At 49.0% G+C, this 19,050-nt stretch overlaps 1 protein-coding gene across 3 annotated transcripts in view; it reads left to right on the forward strand.

Moving 5' to 3' along the window:
- The window catches only part of PPM1A (protein phosphatase, Mg2+/Mn2+ dependent 1A), a 203,148-nt gene that overhangs the window by 88,537 nt on the left and 95,561 nt on the right, over nucleotides 1–19,050 (forward strand). The window contains exon 3 of one of the 3 annotated variants that reach the window (XM_030214789.1): nucleotides 18,585–18,702. The exons of the other annotated variants lie outside the window; for them this stretch is intronic. The gene's annotated coding sequence lies outside the window, so the exon portion shown is untranslated. The remainder of the gene's footprint in view (nucleotides 1–18,584; nucleotides 18,703–19,050) is intronic. 3 annotated transcript variants of the gene reach the window in all.

The following is a 19,050-nucleotide window of genomic DNA, read 5'->3' on the forward strand; positions in this document are numbered from 1 at the left end:
AGAGATATGCAAGGCGGCAACGGGGGCTTCGGCTCATACATTCTCCAAGCATTACCGTTTGACTGTGGCTGCACGGGCGGAGGCCCGGTTTGGAGCTTCAGTGTTGAGGTCAGGGATTTCAATGTCCCGCCCTGGGTGAGTACTGCTTCGGTACATCCCACCAGTCTATGGATTGATCAGCTTGATGATATGGAAGGTAAAATTATGTATAATCATACCTGATAATTTTCTTTCCATTAATCATAGCTGATCAATCCATAGCCCCTCCCAGATATCTGTACTGTTTTTATTCTGGTTGCATTTCAGGTTCAAGTTTAGTCTTCAGTTACTTCAGAAAGACTTCGTGTTCAAGTTTTTTCACTTGGATTCTTCAAGAGTTAAGACGAGTTTGTGTTACAGTGAGCTGCTGCATTCCTCTCCCCTCCGTTTTACGGGGCTGGATTGAGACTTAAAATTCTGCCGGCACTCCCTCCCGCTTTGTACCCCTCCCGCTTTGGCGGTGTTAGGGTCAGTCAGCTCCTCCCGCGGTTGCGGTTGCAGGATAAGCCAGATCCCCCCGCATCGGCGGGTGTGGTGTCCCTCCCCCGCTCCGCGGGGATGAGCTGGACGGATTCCCCTCCCCCACTTGTGTGGGGATGAGCTGGGTTAATTCCCCTCCCCCGTTTCGGCGGTGGTGAGCTGGGCAGAGTGTCCCTTCGTGGGTGTAATTCTCTAAGTGCTGAGTCCTGCGGATGGAGCTTTGATATCGACATACTGAGGAGTTTCCGGCAGCACATGACCACATATAGGGAGGCAAAAGTTTGCTCTCTATCTCCACCTGCTGGTAGATGGACACAACCCACCAGTCTATGGATTGATCAGCTATGATTAATGGAAAGAAAATTATCAGGTATGATTATACATAATTTTACCTTATCTGTTCCCTTCTCCACTACTGCCAACTCCAGACTTCGCGCCTTCTGTCTCGCTGCACCCTACGCCTGGAATAAACTTCCTGAGCCCCTACGTCTTGCCCCATCCTTGGCCACCTTTAAATCTAGACTGAAAGCCCACCTCTTTAACATTGCTTTTGACTCGTAACCACTTGTAACCACTCGCCTCCACCTACCCTCCTCTCTTCCTTCCCATTCACATTAATTGATTTGATTTGCTTACTTTATTTATTTTTTGTCTATTAGATTGTAAGCTCTTTGAGCAGGGACTGTCTTTCTTCTATGTTTGTGCAGTGCTGGGTACGCCTTGTAGCGCTATAGAAATGCTAAATAGTAGTAGTGGTAGTAGAGCCAAGAGAGTTGGTCAGTTGGATATAATAATCCTGTTTGGCACGTAAAAGAGCAGATTGGAAGGAGGTCAGCATGAACTTAAAGTGTAAGAAATCAGCAAGGGCCTGAGATTTCTGCCAGAGGCGTTCGGCGGAACTGGTACAGGAATGTAGGTAGAGGATATTAGAAGTCAGCCCAGGTTGGGGTTTTGTACGCCTTATAGGGCGGGTCATCAAAGGTGCAAGAGTGTCTAAGGCAGAGGATAGAGTATTGTTGTAAGAAGAAACAGCCTCGTTGACAGACGTGGATGGTGCCACAGTAGAGAGGAGGTTTGAAACATGGGAGGATAGAGATGAAGGGTCAATATCGTGAAGATTCCTAGATAAATTAGATAAGATAGTACGTGACTGGGAGGGAGGAGATTTAAGTGTGAAAGTTATAAGATGGTGATCAGAGAGGGGAAGATCAGAGGCAAGGAAACTAGAAGGTGAACGGTTGGAGGAGAAGATGAGATCAAGACAGTGACCATTTTGATGAGTGGGGGAGGTGGAGTATAGTTGGAGATTAAAGGAGGATGTTACAGTGAGTAACTTGGAAATATAAGAGTTGGAAGGATCATTAGCAGGAATATTAAAGTCACCAAGGATGAGAGAGGGGGGGGAAGGATCATGGAAGAAGGCAAGCCAGGCATCAAAGTCACTGAGAGGATGAGGGGGACGATGAATGACCGCAGAGGAGAGAAAAGGCGGATAGAGTGGACTTCAAAGGAGGAAAAACGGTGAGATTGAGGTGGAAGAAGGGGTTGAAATCTGGAGGAGGGAGAGAGAAGTAGTCCAACACCGCCCCCGTGACCAGCAGGGCGAGGAGTATGTGAAAAAAGATAACCGCCATGGCAGAGGGCTGCGACTGAAGCAGAGTCATCAGGGCAGAGCCAGGTTTCTGTTATGGCGAGCAGATGGAGGTGACGCAAGATAAAGAGGTCCTGGATATAGGGAAGTTTGTTACAGATAGAGCGGGCATTCCATAGGGCGCAAGAGAAGGGCAGAGAAGAGGAGGGGAGTAGAGGAATAGTGATGAGGTTAGAGAGGTCACGGTGAGATCTGTAGAGTTGGGATAATAGTTGGTGAGGAGGGCCAGGATTGGGATTGATGTCACCGACTGAGAGTAAGAGAAGGAGTAAAAGAGAGCGGAGGAGAGTAGGAGAGGTGTGGCCACGAAGGCGTCGAAGGCGAGAGGTATTTAGGTGGAATGGGGAAGGGAAAATGGAGGGAAGAAAGAGACGGAGATTAAAAGCCAAGAGGGAGGAAGAGGGTAGGAGAGAAGGTGAGGTGATGAAGTTGATGGATGGGCAGTGAGTTCCTGTAGCGGAGAGAGGTAGGGGGTGAGGGGAAAAGATTAGAAAAATGGGGAAGGGAAAATGGAGGGAAGAAAGAGACGGAGATTAAAAGCCAAGAGGGAGGAAGAGGGTAGGAGAGAAGGTGAGGTGATGAAGTTGATGGATGGGCAGTGAGTTCCTGTAGCGGAGAGAGGTAGGGGGTGAGGGAAAAGATTAGGAAGGGACAGGGCTAGGAAGAGAATATGAATAGGGGCCATAAACGACTGAGGAACTTTAGCAACTGGGAAGAAGATTAGATGTAAAGAGAAAAATGCCCCGTGCGGAGGCCCTGAGTGGACCTGGGTGTCACCCCGGAGAAGGCTGTAAGGATATGCAGATGAGCTGCAAGTCCTCCACAGCACCTGAAAGGCAACCGGTGGTAGAGCTGGGCACCTCTCAGCTGAGGAAAGGCTTACCAGGGGTTAGGCCGAAGCCAGCATTCCTCCCCCTGAGGGTCGCCTGATTGGCTGCCTTTGAAAGCTACAGTACAATTTAAACTTTGTACTTTAGTCTTTTGGATTTTTTATGGTGCTGCTCCACTATGTTTAGTCAGTTGGATAGTCCTCCTTTCTACTGGCTTGAGCAGTAGGACTTGTAATCAATTGCTACTTTTGTTTTCCATCACCTAGAGAGTTTACAAGATTTAAAATGTTTGATTCTTCTCTGTACTATCAAGCTGCTTTTGTATGGATTTCCTTTACACGGTTGATCTGCATTTTATCAAACTACTAGGAAAGAAGGTCCATTTCTCTGAGCAATGAAACGGGCGCTAGCTTTTTTGGGTGGGGGGGTGACTCACATACGGAGATAAGTGGCGATTTTCCTGGGCCGCCCCGTGGCTCGTCGCGGTTGTAGGTGGTTCGTTTGCCGCTGCTGTTGTTAGCGTTGCTCTGTGTGGGTGTCGATTTTCCTGTGCCGCCCTCGACATCATCGCGTTTTGACGCGAGGGCGGAGCACGGGTACAGTAATAAAACTCACCCTCAACATTTGCTCCGCCCTCGTCATGACGTTTGACGCGAGGGCGGGGCCTGGTGGCTTCACCACCACGAACCTTCGAACCTGAAGGAACTGTTGTCAGTGGCTTGGCTTCACTGACGTTAGTGTCCTCAGAACGTTGAGGGTGAGTTTTATTATAGTAGATTTGATTTTCAAAAGAACTTAGACTCAATTATAAACCAATATGAGAAATATTCCCTAAATAAGTATTTTCTGTAATTCTCAGCTTACTGGTCTGATTCTCTTAATCATGTGATCCGCATAGAACTAGATTTTTGGTTATTGTGGAATAGAAAAACCATATAACATAACTGAGCGTTATGAAGGAGGAAAAGGGAAAAAACGCAGTATCAGTTGATGATAAAGAAGCTATGAAATGAGAAGATCCCAGATAAATAGAATCCTGTAATACCTTCTGAAATAATTGTATAAGAAGCTGCATCTTGTGTTTATGTGCTTTTTTTTTTTTTTAATTGGCTTTCAAGTAACCTCTACTGCTTGAGCAGTTAGCAGAGATGGTGTAGAATGGTGCAAATATGTGGTATTATGCTTGGAGGAAGCACTTGCTCCATTATTAGAATCCTGAGGTGATTTTAGAGAAGCATCAATAGACTGGGATAGTTTGAGGAATTTACTGTCTGGTTTGGATTTTCATGTCTCATCTGCATGCTTTTGCACTTCGCACACTGATAAACCACTTTTTTTTTTTGTTAGGTTTCTCCTAGATAGGGAACCTTTGGATGTAGGGTTGTTAGTGCCGAGCCCATTGGTACTCAAGAAGAACCTGAGGGGTCATTAATTCTTGGAGCGGTGTCAGAATGAAATCGCACCAGTACCTGTAGGCCCTTTGGGTCGGCACATTTTGGCGTTTCCATCAAGTTTTTTTTTTTTTTTTTTTTTTGGGGGGGGGGGGGGAAACAATGCTGAACTCCCTTCTGTGAGAGGGTAGCATCCAGAACTGAGGATCTCTCTGATATTAGCCAGGTGAGAAGGACAGCCCTGCTTGTCATTGGTTCAAACATTTGGCTATCAAACTAGAGAGGGTGGTTCTAGGCAGGCAGCCTTCAGAGAGGAAATTACCAAGTGTATCAGCATTATCCTGTGTTCATGGAGAAAGGGTTTTTCATATTGTGTGTGGTTATAATGTTCTCCGAGGACAAGCAGGCTGCTTGTTCTCACTGATGGGTGACGTCCACGGCAGCCCCTCCAATCGGAATCTTCACTAGCAAAGTCCTTTGCTAGCCCTCGCGCGCCCGCGCGCACCGCGCATGCGCGGCCGTCTTCCCGCCCGAAACCGGCTCGAGCCGGCCAGTCTTCTTTTGTCCGCACTCGGTACGGTCGTATTTTCGCCATGTCGAGCCCCGGAGAGTCGACCTCGCGCGTCCATATTGTGAACGTGTTTTTTCTTCGGAAAAGTTTTCCTGTACTCGGGAAGTGCTCCGGAACCCCTCCACCGGGTTTCGTTTCAATCCTCCCCGTATTTCCAGCTTTTGGCCCCGATAAGTTTTCTTTCGTCGTCGGGGTAGGCCTCTTTTCGGCCTCGGTCGAGATTTTTCTCCCTCTACAGTTTTTGGTGCTCTTTTTCCGTCATTTCGGACTTTGATTTCGCCGGCGTGATTTTTCCGCCCATGACATCGAAGCCTTCCAGCGGCTTCAAGAAGTGCACCCAGTGCGCCCGGGTTATCTCGCTCACTGATCGACACTCGTCGTGTCTTCAGTGTCTGGGGGCCGAGCACCGCCCTCAGAACTGTAGTCTGTGTACCCTGCTTCAAAGGCGGACTCAGGTAGCGAGACTAGCCCAGTGGAACGTTTTGTTCTCGGGCTCTTCATCGGCACCGGGATCTTCGAGTGCATCGACGTCGTCAGCGTCCAGACCATCTTCCTCGGCCGCCCTTGCATCGAGTGCATCGAGGCATCGGGCCCCTGCATCGGCGCCGAGACATCGGATAGCTGCATCGACGTCGGTGGTACCGGGACCTCGTCTGCTGATGTCGTCGGACGGTGGTGCATCGTCAGGAGTGCAGGTGAGGGCTGTCCATTCCCCTGCTGGTGGCGGTGAGCCTTCGGGTGGGTCTCCTCCCACCCTGAGGGCTCCTGCGGTACAGCCCCCCCGAGACCGACCTTCTTCGGCCTCGGCCCCGAGGAAGCGACGGATGGATTCTACGTCCTCCTCGTCGGTGCCGGGGAGCTCCGGTGACATGCTTCGGAAGAAGTCGAAGAAGCATCGACACCGGTCTCCTCCCCGCGTCGGCACCGAGAGCTCTGGGTCGCCGAGGGATTCGGCACCCAGCAGGCATCGGCACCGAGAGGACCGCTCACCCTCTGTCCAAGAGGTGTCGATGCGCTCCACTCTGGACAGCCCGGAACAGCCTCCTCGCCCGGAACAGGTCCTGACGTCGACGCCTGCATCGACCTCACAGCCTTTCTCTGCAGCCGCTCTAAACGAGAGCCTCCGGGCCGTTCTCCCAGAGATTCTGGGAGAGCTGTTGCGCCCTACCCCTCCGGTACCGGCGGTGCTTGCGCCTCCGGTACCGTCGAGCGTGGCGCCGGCTGGCCCATCGCCCAGGTTGAGGTCCCCGACGTTGGTACCGCGTGCGGTACCGACCGCGGCCACCTCCCAGGAAGGCTCCCCGACTACGTCGGCGGAGGGAGCTTCGCCGATGCGGGCGAGGGAGTCTACCTCTCGACGCCCCCATCGTGGACGTGGCTCCACTGAGTCGAGCAGGGCGAGGTTGCAGACACAGGTTCGTGAACTTGTGTCTGACACCAAGGGTGAGGCCTCGTGGGAGGAAGAGGAAGATCCTAGATATTTCTCTGACGAGGAGTCTGAGGGTCTTCCTTCTGATCCCACTCCCTCTCCTGAAAGACAGCTTTCTCCTCCCGAGAGTCTGTCTTTTGCTTCCTTTGTCCGGGAGATGTCTACGGCCATCCCCTTCCCGGTGGTTGTGGAGGACGAGCCCAGGGCTGAAATGTTTGAGCTCCTGGACTATCCTTCTCCACCTAAGGAAGCGTCCACTGTTCCCTTGCACCATGTCCTGAAAAAGACATTGCTTGCGAACTGGACCAAGCCATTAACTAATCCCCACATTCCCAAGAAGATCGAGTCCCAGTACCGGATCCATGGGGACCCAGAGCTGATGCGCACTCAGTTGCCTCATGACTCTGGAGTTGTGGATTTGGCCCTAAAGAAGGCTAAGAGTTCTAGGGAACATGCTTCGGCGCCCCCGGGCAAGGACGCTAGAACCTTAGACTCCTTTGGGAGGAAGGCCTACCATTCCTCTATGCTCGTGTCCAAGATCCAGTCTTACCAGCTCTACACGAGCATACACATGCGGAACAATGTGCGGCAGTTGGCGGGCTTGGTTGATGCTCTTCCCCCTGAGCAAGCCAAGCCTTTTCAGGAGGTGGTCAGGCAGCTGAAGGCGTGCAGAAAATTCCTGGCCAGAGGAGTTTATGACACTTTTGATGTTGCGTCCAGGGCCGCTGCTCAAGGTGTGGTGATGCGCAGGCTCTCATGGCTGCGTGCCGCCGACCTGGAGAATAGAATCCAGCAGCGGATTGCGGACTCGCCTTGCCGTGCGGACAACATTTTTGGCGAAAAAGTCGAACAGGTGGTAGAGTCTCTCCACCAGCGGGACACCGCATTCGACAAATTCGCCCGCCGGCAGCCTTCAGCTTCTACCTCTACAGGTAGACGATTTTTCGGGGGAAGGAAGACTGTTCCCTACTCTTCTGGCAAGCGTAGGTACAATCCTCCTTCCCGACAGCCTGCGGCCCAGGCTAAGCCCCAGCGCGCTCGCTCTCGTCAGCAGCGTGCGACTCAGCAAGGCCCCGCGGCTCCCCAGCAAAAGCAAGGGGCGAGCTTTTGACTGGCTCCAGCAGAGCATAGCCGACATCCAAGTGTCCGTGCCGGGCGACCTGCCAGTCGGAGGGAGGTTGAAAGCTTTTCACCAAAGGTGGCCTCTCATAACCTCCGATCAGTGGGTTCTGCAAATAGTCCGGCAGGGATACACCCTCAATTTGGCTTCAAAACCTCCAAATTGTCCACCGGGAGCTCAGTCTTACAGCTTCCAGCACAAGAGGGTACTTGCAGAGGAACTCTCCGCCCTTCTCAGCGCCAATGCGGTCGAGCCCGTGCCATCCGGGCAAGAAGGGCTGGGATTCTATTCCAGGTACTTCCTTGTGGAAAAGAAAACAGGGGGTATGCGTCCCATCCTAGACCTAAGGGCCCTGAACAAATATCTCGTAAAAGAAAAGTTCAGGATGCTTTCCCTGGGCACCCTTCTCCCCATGATTCAGCAAAACGATTGGCTATGCTCTCTGGACTTGAAGGATGCCTACACACATATCCCGATACTGCCAGCTCACAGACAGTATCTGCGATTTCAGTTGGGCACACGCCACTTCCAGTACTGTGTGCTACCCTTTGGGCTCGCCTCTGCGCCCAGGGTGTTCACAAAGTGTCTAGCTGTGGTAGCAGCGGCACTTCGCAGGCTGGGAGTACACGTGTTCCCATATCTCGACGATTGGCTGGTGAAGAACACGTCCAAGGCAGGAGCCCTGCAGTCCATGCAGATGACTATTCGCCTTCTGGAGCTACTGGGGTTTGTGATAAATTACCCAAAGTCCCATCTTCTTCCAGTGCAGAACCTAGAATTCATAGGAGCCCTGCTAGATTCTCGGACGGCTCGCGCCTATCTCCCAGAGACGAGAGCCAACAACTTGTTGTCCCTCGTCTCCCGGGTGCGGGCGTCCCAGCAGATCACAGCTCGGCAGATGTTGAGATTGCTGGGCCATATGGCCTCCACAGTTCATGTGACTCCCATGGCCCGCCTTCACATGAGATCTGCTCAATGGACCCTAGCCTCCCAGTGGTATCAGGCCGCGGGGGGTCTAGAGGACGTGATCCACCTGTCCACGAGTTTTCTCGAATCCCTGTATTGGTGGACGATTTGGACCAATTTGACTCTGGGACGTCCCTTCCAAATTCCTCAGCCACAAAAAGTGCTGACCACGGATGCGTCTCTCCTGGGATGGGGAGCTCATGTCGATGGGCTTCACACCCAAGGAAGCTGGTCCCTCCAAGAACGCGATCTACAGATCAATCTTCTGGAGTTACGAGCGATCTGGAACGCTCTGAAGGCTTTCAGAGATCGGCTGTCCCACCAAATTATTCAAATTCAGACAGACAACCAGGTTGCCATGTACTATGTAAACAAGCAGGGGGGCACCGGATCTCGCCCCCTGTGTCAGGAAGCCGTCAGCATGTGGACCTGGGCTCGCCGGAACGGCATGGTGCTCCAAGCCACATATCTGGCAGGCGTAAACAACAGTCTGGCCGACAGGTTGAGCAGGATTATGCAACCTCACGAGTGGTCGCTCAACTCCCGAGTGGTGCGCCAGATCTTCCAAGCGTGGGGCACCCCCTTGGTGGATCTCTTCGCATCTCGAGCAAACCACAAAGTCCCTCAGTTCTGTTCCAGGCTTCAGGCCACCGGCAGACTGGCATCGGATGCCTTCCTCCTCGATTGGGGGGAGGGCCTGCTGTATGCTTATCCTCCCATTCCTCTGGTGGGGAAGACTTTGTTGAAACTCAAGCAAGACCGAGGCACCATGATCCTGATTGCTCCTTTTTGGCCGCGTCAGATCTGGTTCCCTCTTCTTCTGGAGTTATCCTCCGAAGAACCGTGGAGATTGGAGTGTTTTCCGACCCTCATCACGCAGGACGAAGGGGCTCTTCTGCATCCCAACCTCCGGTCCCTGGCTCTCACGGCCTGGATGTTGAGGGCGTAGACTTTGCCTCTTTGGGTCTGCCAGAGGGTGTCTCCCGCATCTTGCTTGCTTCCAGGAAAGACTCCACTAAGAGAAGTTACTTCTTTCATTGGAGGAGGTTTGCCGTCTGGTGTGACAGCAAGGCCCTAGATCCTCGCTCTTGTCCTACACAGACCCTGCTTGAATACCTTCTGCACTTGTCTGAGTCTGGTCTTAAGACCAACTCCGTAAGGGTTCATCTTAGTGCAATCAGTGCATACCATTACCATGTGGAAGGTAAGCCGATCTCAGGACAGCCTTTAGTTGTTCGCTTCATGAGAGGTTTGCTTTTGTCAAAGCCCCCTGTCAAGCCTCCTACAGTGTCATGGGATCTCAATGTCGTTCTCACCCAGCTGATGAAACCTCCTTTTGAGCCACTGAATTCCTGCCATCCGAAGTACTTGACCTGGAAGGTCATTTTCTTGGTGGCAGTTACTTCAGCTCGTAGAGTCAGTGAGCTTCAGGCCCTGGTAGCCCAGGCCCCTTACACCAAATTTCATCACAACAGAGTAGTCCTCCGCACTCACCCTAAGTTCCTGCCAAAGGTCGTGTCGGAGTTCCATCTGAACCAGTCAATTGTCTTGCCAACATTCTTTCCCCGTCCTCATTCCTGCCCTGCTGAACGTCAGCTGCACACATTGGACTGCAAGAGAGCATTGGCCTTCTACCTGAAGCGGACACAGCCCCACAGACAGTCCGCCCAATTGTTTGTTTCTTTTGACCCCAATAGGAGGGGAGTGGCTGTAGGGAAACGCACCATATCCAATTGGCTAGCAGATTGCATTTCCTTCACTTACTCCCAGGCGGGGCTGGCTCTTGAGGGTCATGTCACGGCTCATAATGTTAGAGCCATGGCTGCGTCGGTAGCCCACTTGAAGTCAGCCTCCATTGAAGAAATTTGCAAAGCTGCGACGTGGGCTTCTGTCCACACATTCACATCCCATTACTGCCTGCAGCAGGATACCCGACGCGACAGTCGGTTCGGGCAGTCAGTTCTTCAGAACCTGTTTGGGCTTTAGGATCCAACTCCACCCCCCGAGGGCCCTGTTTGTTCTGTTCCAGGCTACACTCTCAGTTAGTTGGTAAATTTTTTAGGTCAATCTCAGTTATGTCCTCGCCGTTGCGAGACCCAATTGACCATGGTTGTTGTTTTGAGTGAGCCTGGGGGCTAGGGATACCCCATCAGTGAGAACAAGCAGCCTGCTTGTCCTCGGAGAAAGCGAATGCTACATACCTGTAGAAGGTATTCTCCGAGGACAGCAGGCTGATTGTTCTCACAAACCCGCCCGCCTCCCCTTTGGAGTTGTGTCTTCCCTTAAGAGTATTGTCTTGCTACATACTGGACTGGCCGGCTCGAGCCGGTTTCGGGCGGGAAGACGGCCGCGCATGCGCGGTGCGCGCGGGCGCGCGAGGGCTAGCAAAGGACTTTGCTAGTGAAGATTCCGATTGGAGGGGCTGCCGTGGACGTCACCCATCAGTGAGAACAATCAGCCTGCTGTCCTCGGAGAATACCTTCTACAGGTATGTAGCATTCGCTTTTTGTAAGGATCTCTAAGCTAGTCAGAAGAAGACTGAACTTGGTGGACATAGTTGGTTAGGCTGGAAAAAGGAGACTATTAATTTATTTAGTTATTGGGACTTATTAACTTCCTTTATAAAGAGGTTCACCCAAAACAGTTTTAGGCTTTGACAATAATCTTGTATAGACTTTTATTCAGGCATGCAAGATATGCTTTAAAATTTTTATAATTTTCTTATGGGGCAGAATCAAAATTTTTTTTTTAAATTTTGTTCTTGTTAATAGGGGTGGGCAAACTGAATTTGAAGTAGAGGAATAGCCTACTGGTTAGAACAGCAGTCTGGCAATCAGGGAAGCCAGAAGTTAAATTCCACTGTCTCTCCTTGTAACTTCAGAAAAATAGGTTTGCCTTCCTTTACCTCATTTTCACAGGAGTGAATTTGAGTTAAGCATTTAACCCTAGAGTTACTAACATGTTGGTACTTTAGCATTTGCTAATGCTGTTAATAATGCATGTTTTTTCAGGTCCTATTTTATACAGTGGGACCTAGTGACTAATAATGCATCTTTAACCATGTTAGCACACATTGGCAACTCTAGCTATTGAGCTGTACCAAATAGCATATTTTATCATTTAGCCGAATACAAATAATGAAAAATATTATTTGCCTGAATATGAATAATGGGCATTGAGTTTTAACATAACAAATAATAAAAGAAGCAATGTGAAATCAGAGATCAAGTGTTTATTTCAGTAGGATTTAGCACAGTAGAGCCCCAAATTCTTATTTGAATTTAAATCACTATTCGACTGAATGCGAATAATGTATTTGGGGCACTGTTCTGGGCCGAATCAAATCCAATATGAATATTCAATATAGCCCTAGTAAATAGACCTAATTGAGAGTGGTGGAGCTTTATATTCTAATGTGTCAACTAGCATTTCCTTAGCTCCTGCAGCAGATGAATCCAGGAACTGGTGGGTTAGGTCCGTCTGCCAGCAGGTGAAGATAAGAGCGAAACAGAGCTGAAGGCAGTGATACCAGATGGCCAGCCTCTGCATCAGTTAGTATATCTCCAGCAGGTGGTGGACGACTTCTCTCCAACTCCTTGATTCAAGGTTCCTGAGGGTGCTCCTGGGCCAGGTGACCAGTTGAGCCAGGGGGTGTCTGACCGAGGGTGTCAGCTTTGGAGGCATACGTTTCCCTTTTCCCAAGCTATTTTTCTTTAGGCTGCTTAGACTTCCTTCCTACTCACTAACAAAAAAAAAAAAAGGAAAGGAGCCTATATGGTGCCTGTCTGATCTCTGCCTTCTTTAGGGAGCTAGAGTGTTCTCGGCTCTCTCCTGGGAGGTCTCGTGGCTTCAGACATTGGCGGCTGGGGTAAGTGTTGAATTGTTTTTTTTCTTTTCCCCGGGCGGTCCGGTGAATGGCAGTAGAGACAGTGAAACACTGTTCCCGATGTGGGAAACGGCGTTCTGCGGCCAGAAGTTAATGGGGGAGACATGCCTTTGACTTCCCTTGAGAGCGTGCTTTCCCATGTGCACCATTTTGTTGAGTGCTGCTGAGGCGGCTCCTGTGTAGGTTTCTGGCTGTGCTCCTTTCCCTTCGGGGGGGGGGGGGGGGGGTCTGGGACAACTGCTGGGCCTACAGTAGGGATGGCTGCAGCACTTTCTAGCTCGAGGGACTTCCCCCCCCCCCCCTGAATTTTGATTGGGGGCTGTCGATCTCATCTACTGAGGATGTTTCCACCCTTAGGAGGAGTACAATGACCTTGCTGTCTGAGGAGTCTTTGGTCCCCGTGACAACAGCCCCGTCTCTGGTGGTTTCTTCGGAGGGGTCTTGGAGACAGGCGGGCTTGGAAGATGTGGCGGAGGGTGAACTCCTCCATGAAGACGGATGACTCCTTGGCAGTATGGTTTTTCCATAAGGAAGAATTGCCGTCACTCATTTCGCAAGCCTTGGAGGCTTTAAATATTGCAGACCCAGAGGTCACTGCGTCTCAGGCCTTTAACCCTAAGATGGCCAGCACTTTAAGTCCATCAAAGGTATCCCCGGTTCGAGAGGCCATTTAAGAATTAATTTCCATGCAGTGGGTGGATCCTGATAGCAGCCTTAAGGTAGCCAACACCATGACATGCCTTTATCCGGTAAGTAAGTGCGGATCGATTGGAGCAGTTTTCCCTTCCCAAGGTTGACGCCCTGGTGATGGCAGTCATTATGAAGACGACTTTACTGGTAGAAGATGGGGTAGCAGTGAGGGACATGCAGTACCGATGTCTGGAGGCCTCTCTGAAGCACTCCAGGCTTCCATTTGTAGCTCTTATTCGGCTAGAGCCTGTCTTAGCTGGCTCCATTTGGTTTTAGTGTCTGGGGCTTCTGCGTTCTCTGACATGGACGTGGGCCTTGCCTACCTGGCTGATTCCCTTTATGACTTGGTTCACTCATCGGTCAAACTGATGGCATTGGCTGTATCCTCTCGGTGTCTTTTGTGGCTCTGTCATTGGTCGGCGGTCATGGCTTCCAAACAATGTCTGGTCAAGTTGCCTTTTCGAGGTAAACTGATGTTTGGGGAGGATCTAGAGAAGATTGTGAAGGACTTGGGATAAACCCAAGCCTGGTTCACGGCAGGGATCCTTGAGGTTTTGATTTTGGGAGATACGCCGGTATCGACCTGGCCTGTCTTCAGGGTCTTTTCAGTGTTCTTGTTTTCAGCACTGCTCTTCTTTTCACAATAACAAACGGGGTTCAGGACTCCAGGAGCTCCTGCTCGAACAAGGAGCTGCACCTCGCTGTTCCCAATGATGAGGTGCTGGCCCACACTGCGGGAGAGTAAATTGGGGGTCGCCTCACCCTGTTTTACCCGGAGTGGGTCCTTGATGTGGTGCGGGAAGGTTACAAACTCGAATTCAACTCTCCCGTCACAGATTTATTTTTTGGAATCCTGCTGTGCCACGAACTCCAAGCAGGCAGCAGTCCTAAGCACTTTGTAAGACCTGCTACAGTTGGGGGCCATCGTTCCCTTGTCTCCTCTCGAAGTTCACAAGTACTGCTATTCCATCAATTTTGTGGTTTCCAAAAAGGGAGCAACTTTTCAACCCATTCTCAATCTAAGGAAGGTGAACAAGTTTTTGCGGGTCCGACATTTTCATATGGAGACCTTGCAGCAGTTCAACCTGGTGAGTTCTTGACAGCTGTCAACCTGTAGGAAGCATACTTGTGCATCCCAATTTGGCAGCCTTGTCAGAGATTCCTCAGATGCGGTCCTGGGGCATCACTTCCAATTTCAAGCTCTTCCCTTTGGGTTGGCCATTGCTCCGCGCACCTTCTCAAAGGTCATGGTGGTGGTGACGGCCTTTCTGTGAAAAGAAGCGATTCGGGTACATCCCTATCTCAACGATTGGTTGATCTGAGCTGCGTCGGCGCAAGAGAGTTGCATAGCCACCAACCACGTTATAGCCCTTTTCCACTCCTTGGGCTGAATCTTCAACAGAGCCAAGAGTCACCTTCTGCCGTCTCAGACTTTGAAATACCTTGGATTGTGCTTCGACATGAGGCCAGGGAAGTTGTTTCTGCCGGATGGTTGGTGAATCAAATTGCTTTCTCAAGTTTGTTCCTTGCTTTGCATGGCCTGTCCCCACGTTTGAGATTATGTTCAGGTTCTGGGTTCCATGGCAGCCACTGTGGAAGTGGTGCCATGGGCAAGAGCTCACATGCATCCCCTCCAACACTTCCTGTTGAGCAGGTGGTCGCTGACTTCTCTGGACTTTCAGTGGAGTCTGCCCTGGTTGGACAGAGCCAGGAATGGTTTGGTATGGTGGATCCTCCTGCTCAATTTGCAGAAGGGCATGCTGTTGGCCTTCCTTCATTGGGTGCTAGGGTGACGGATGCCAGTCTCTTTGGGTGGGGAGCCCATTGTTTAGATCGGGTTGCTCAAGGGAGTTGGACTTTGCTCAAGGCGGCTTGGCCCATCAGTCATTTGGAGTTGAGAGCAGTGGTGAATGCCTTGGTAAGTTTTCAAGATCTGCTGGAGGGCAAGACGGTTCGAGTCTTATTAGACAACACTACGGCAGTGGCCTGTATCGATCGGCGGGGGGGGGGGGGGGGGGCACCCACAGTTTGCGTCTGGTGAATGAGGCTTTCGGTCTTCTTGATTGGCGGAGACTCATGTTCTTTGCTTGTCAGCCGCAGCACACATTGCGGGTCAGAGCAACACTCAGGTGGATTTTCTCAGCCAGATACTGTTGGATGCTGCGGAGTGGGAGTTGACCTCTGATGCATTCCTCCTGATTTGTCAACGTTGGGGGACGTCGGTGATCGATCTCATGGCCACACGGCAGAATGCCAAGGTTCTCAGATTCTTCAGTCAAAAAAGACAGCCCAGGTCTGCAGGCTTGGACGCCCTGTTGCAGCCGTGGCCGGAGACGAGGCTTCTTTATGTCGTTCCTCCTTGGCTTCTGATAGGAAGAGTCCTGTACTGAATCAGTCTTCACTGAGGAACAGTGGTATTAGTGGTGATGGATTGGGCTTGGCGGCCTTGGTATGTGGATCTGATTAGGTTGCTCGATGGCCCTCCTGACTCCGGACCTTCTCCATCAGGGTCTAGTCTGGATAGAAGATACCTCCTGCTTTCGTCTTATGGCCTGGCTCTTGAGAGAAAACCGTTTGAGGAAGAAGGGTTATTCAGAACCAGTTATTGCCACTCTTCTGCAGGCTCGGATGCAGTCTACTTCGGCTTATGCTCTAGTGTGGAGGACCTTTTTGGCGTGGTGTGATGAGAGTGCCGGGTCTCCCTTCCAGGCTTCAATTTCTCTAATGTTGGCCTTCCTGCAGGACAGACTTCAAAAGGGATTGGCCTGTAATTCTCTTTGGGTTCAAGTAGCTGCCCTTGCGTGTTTTAGGGGATGCATGGCTGGTTTATCCCTGGAGGCTCACCTGGATATAGTTTGTTTTCTGCGGGGGGCTCTTCACCTTCGTCCGCCTCTTCGGTGGTTGTGACCTTCCTGGCAGTTAAACCTTGTGCTATGAGTTCTTCAGGCGCCGCTGTTTGAGCCTTTCCATAAGGCATCGGAAAAAGATCTCAAACTGAAGACGGTGTTTTGGTGGCCATAGCATTGGCTCGACAGATTTCAGAAATTCAGGCATTGTCATGTCGAGATCCCTTTCTGCAGTTTTCTGAAGCGGGGGTTTCTATTCGGACTGTTCCTTCCTTCTTGTTTGCCTAAGGTGGTTTCGGCCTTCCGCCTCAATCAAACTCTCTTTCTACTCTCGTTTTGGAAAGAGGACTATCTGGGGGAATTTGCGACTCTTTGCCTTTTGGATGTGTGTAGGGTGCTTCTCTGGTATCTGCAAGTCTCTAAAGATTTTCACTGTTACGATCACCTCTTTGTAATCCTTTCTGGGGTGCAAAGGGGTGAGGCCACCTCCAAGGCGTCTATTGCTCGATGGATTAAGGAGACCATGGGGTCAGCATACATTTTACACGGGCAGACCCCAACTGAGGCACTAAGGGCTCATTCAACGCGAGCGCAGGCAACTTCATAGGCAGAAGCTTCTGCCATTGAAAGAAATCTGTTGGGTGGCTACTTTGGCTTCCTGGCATAGTTTCTCCAAGCACTACAGATTGGATGTGGGAAGACGCATGTTTCAGGGTGGGAAGTGTTGGTTTGGGGGGGGGGGGTCATTGGCTTCCCGCCCTAAGTAGGGTATGCTTTGGTACATTCTACCAGTTCCTGAATTCATCTGCTTCAGGCGCTAAGGAAGGTAAAATTATGTCTTACCTGATAATTTTCTTTCCTTTAGCTGCAGCAGATGACTCCAGTATTCCGCCCTGTTAGCTGACATCTAGTATTTTCTTTCGCACGGTCTCACTGTTTTCTGATTCTTTACTTTAGCGCACATTCAGACAGTGACACGTGCATTCTACAGACGAGAGTTCAATGGAAGAAAAGATTCTGTTCCTTGTTCCATTGTTTGGTTTTTAATTTTTGGTTGTGAGGATGGTTTCTGAGTTGTGGTTACTTCTTTGTGGTTTTGCCTATTTCCACTGCTTACAAATGACATATACTAACTGATGCAGAGGTTGGCTGTCTGATATCACTGCCTTCAGTTCTGTTTATCTCTATCTCCATCTGCTGTTAGACAGATATAACCCACCAGTTCCTGGATTCATCTGCCGCAGCTAAAGGAAATTATCAGGTAAGACACAATTTTACTTATATTAATCTCATTTACAAACCTGTATTAAATGTGCTATTAGATTGTAAGCCATATAGGGACAGGAGCATACATTCAGGAACAGTAACTAACTCATCTTGCACTACCAGTGAAAAAGTATGAGAAATCAAAATAAGCAAAAGGAAACTTACTAGAAAATATGCTTAGTGTGAACTGAAAGACAGAGAACTGATATGTGGAACAAGAATCAATCATCTTTACAGTTTTCCAAAAGCTATTACCCTCCTTCCCTTCATGATTTGCAGTTTTTAAAGAAAAGGTAAATAAGGACCAAAGTTGTTTGGAGAGTCTGTTTAGTTGAGAACTAACCTCAAATTGATTTTACTTTGCCTGTTTTTAGGTTGTGTCAGTCAAATTCCAGGATAGTTTTTAGAACAATATTCAGGAATTCACAGCAATTTTGTCGTTAACTAAAACAAACAAACACAAATGTACACTATGTGGTATGAATAAATGGAATAGGATTAAGTATTTAAAAAAATATGAGCCAGAGAGGTGGTGGTGGTTTTTTTTCCTAATTTGTTTTAAAAAAGAAACATCTTACAAGTTAGTTCACATTTATGGTTTTGAAGTAACACACCTTTTGTCCAATACTGTGTAACCTGCAAATGCTTATTAAATGAAACCTTTTTTGACCAGTTATGCAGCATCTTTTTTTTTTTTTTTTATTGTGGATTTTTAAAATTATTTTCTTTTGAGTGGTACACAAAGTATCCTCTTGCAGTGATGGAATAAGTGTCAAGAGTAGAACATGCCTAGAAGAGTTGACCTTTTTTTTCTTTTCTTTTTTTTTTTTTTTTTTTGCTTTCTTGCTTTCTTTTTCCTTGCTTGTGAAAACTTGAAATATTCTTCATGGAGGCATAAGAGGGACACCTGACCCATGTGTATGGCTCTATTACACACACTTTTTCTCTGAGAATACAGGCAGCCAAATCCAGTTTAAACAGCCCATGACTATCCTTATCTAGTATTTGCTCTCTATTTAAGAATCTTACAGGTTTATATTGTTATTTATCTTCCTGCAGGTACTGGAAACCTTACAAGTAGCAAGTGTTAGCTGGATCTTCATTTTTTCAAGAAGGTGTTGAAGGATTTGATAATTTGCATGGAGGCAAAGCTGGATCTAGTTTTTAATGGATCAGGCTGCTCACTTAAGTAAATGGAAAAGTATTGATCAGTCTCTGATCTTACAAAATATAGGTTATAAAAATGTAGGCACATTCAGCTTGTAATTTAAAGGTCATTGATAGTCGTTGGGTCTAGCTCAAAAGCTCAAAAAACTTCTTGCTGCAGGATGTCTTTATCTCAACTGTAAACTAGTTGAACCGCAAACAAGAACAAATTTAACAGTGGTTATTATTAAAACGTGTTTCACTGTTCTTCAGCACCATAGTGTGGACAGCTCCTAGACGCAGACAGACAGACTACCACATCAAAATACTGTAGTCCTATTGATAATTTGACAGTATGCTAAAAATACTGATGCTGATGCTCAGAAAGCTGGTAAGTGCACAAGGTATTTGAATAAAGTTGTGCATTTAACTTTATCTGAATACTCAGTGGGACATATGCATAAGTGTGCTGAATAACCTAGTCTTAATAAGGTTGATAGTTGCAGAAGTCTGTAAGCATCCAGAATTTAAATTTCCAAAGAATAGATTGAAAAATGCAGAACAAGATCATATCACTGTTTATCCTTCCCTCTTCTATACACAGTCAAAACTGCTCATAAGTTACACGTAAGAATGGCCGAACATGGCAAATGCAGAAGCAGTTCGTTTTTTCTGTAGAAGCAATGCAAGGACAAACTGTGATTGATTGATCAAAAGGATCTGCATAGTTAACTTTTAA

The sequence above is a fragment of the Microcaecilia unicolor genome, chromosome 9 (genome assembly GCF_901765095.1).
Source record: "Microcaecilia unicolor chromosome 9, aMicUni1.1, whole genome shotgun sequence".
NCBI classification, from domain to species: domain Eukaryota; kingdom Metazoa; phylum Chordata; class Amphibia; order Gymnophiona; family Siphonopidae; genus Microcaecilia; species Microcaecilia unicolor.